The sequence below is a fragment of the Cucurbita pepo genome, unplaced genomic scaffold (genome assembly GCF_002806865.2).
Source record: "Cucurbita pepo subsp. pepo cultivar mu-cu-16 unplaced genomic scaffold, ASM280686v2 Cp4.1_scaffold000720, whole genome shotgun sequence".
NCBI classification, from domain to species: domain Eukaryota; kingdom Viridiplantae; phylum Streptophyta; class Magnoliopsida; order Cucurbitales; family Cucurbitaceae; genus Cucurbita; species Cucurbita pepo.
In genome coordinates, this window is record NW_019646936.1 from 7,815 (window position 1) to 9,507 (window position 1,693).

At 37.2% G+C, this 1,693-nt stretch overlaps 1 long non-coding RNA gene across 1 annotated transcript; it reads right to left on the bottom strand.

The window, feature by feature from the left end:
- Positions 1 to 403: 403 nt before the first annotated feature.
- On the bottom strand, positions 404 to 1,650 carry LOC111785766. Its single transcript, XR_002813698.1, has 2 exons — positions 1,383 to 1,650; positions 404 to 851 (listed from the first exon to the last, which is right to left on the bottom strand). It is a non-coding gene; the product is annotated as an uncharacterized LOC111785766 (long non-coding RNA).
- Between the last annotated feature and the right edge of the window lie 43 nt (positions 1,651 to 1,693).

The window sequence follows — 1,693 nt, forward strand, 5'->3', positions numbered from 1 at the left end:
CCCCCCTAATCCTCATTAATTTCCCAACGATTATGCCTCTTATTACAACACCAAACAAAGTAGAATAAAATAAAAAATAATAAGTCATAAGGAGCTCTTTTGATATTACTTGAAACCCAGCTTTCTCCGCCGCCACCTCCCGTCAACGCCGCCAAACTTCCGGCAGAACATTGTGATGCCCGCCTCGAATTCTTCTCCTAAACGATTTTATAATTATTTTGTAAGCTAATTATTGTTAAATGATGAAAGTCCCACGTCGGCTAATTTAGGGAATAATCATGAGTTTATAAACAAAGAATACTCTCTCCATTGGTATGAGACATTTTGGGGAAACCCAAAGCAAAACCATGAAAGCTTATGTTCAAAGTAGACAATATCATACCATTGTAGAGAGTCATGTTCATCTAACAATTATAATAACAACCATTCAAGGTCCACGAGAGTTGATATTTATATATGCTTCCCAATTAAAAACTATTTTTCACATGTTTTTAACTAAAAATGAGCTGAACTCAAACATAGAAAAGTAGCTCTACCCTGCAAATTGTTCGTGAAAACTTTAGAAGTTCGAGGACTAAACTATAGGCTACGAAGGTTGCCTGAACCAGCACGACCTTGATGGTTCGTTTCATTCCTTCCACAGCACAACGTGCAGTAATTGTCGTAATTGTCGTCTACAAGCCAGGAGGTTTGAAGAGTGGAAGCAAGTTAAAAGCTTGTTCCACATCAATAGGTGTTGTAAGAGCACGCTTGAGGATCTCCGGGGTGGTAGTTTCTCCCTTCCAGGTGTTAAACCAAGGCCCTCCTCCAACTTCCAATGCCGCCATGTTACTTGTGACATCCAATACAATCTGCAAATCAAGAATTGTACTGATATAACTATTGAAAATGAAGAGCAGGTTAACCTGAACAATTGTCATATACCACTAAGAGTTCGGAAAATATTCTGCAGAAAATAATCTACACCAATACTAACACGATATTTTAATCACTATCGGGATTTATAACTAGTATGAAGACCTCCTGAAGAATGATCAGGTCATAGGGCGGTAACGTCACTGACTACGTGTTATGCTTGTATACATGCATGTGTGTATGGAGACATTTATGATACTGGCATTAAAAAAATTCTTAACTTTTGAGTTTGAGCCTAATAGGTCTCTCATCCTTCAACTTTAAAAAGAGTTGAATTTTATATCCAATAGATCTCTGAATTTTCAATTTTAGGTCGAATAGGTCATTGACCTATTTAACATTTTTTTAAAAAAAATTCACGAACTCGACACAATATGCTAAGACTCTATTAGATACAAATATGAAAAGTAAGTGCAAGCCAAACGGAAGCAATGAGTAATGGAAACAAGTTAATATAAGACTGTCACCTTGCCCTTGCTGCCATCAAATCTTCGTTCCCACATTTGCAATTTCAAGATACCAAAACAAGTATCTTTGCAAGCTGTGTCAAGCCCACGTTCCGTTGTAGGAGCACGTAACGGTGAACCAGGCTCGTCTGTTTTGGCTTCTAATTCAATCTGTGCAAACACGAGCTAAAATACTTGAAGAAAATCTTCACTTTTGCATAATTTTCTGGCTTTCAAAGGAAACGCTTTAAAGCATTTTTAGACCATTTTGATATGCTTTATCATTATTCTTTCAAGAGTAAACGCGTGGGGTGGAGAATTTAAACCTCATC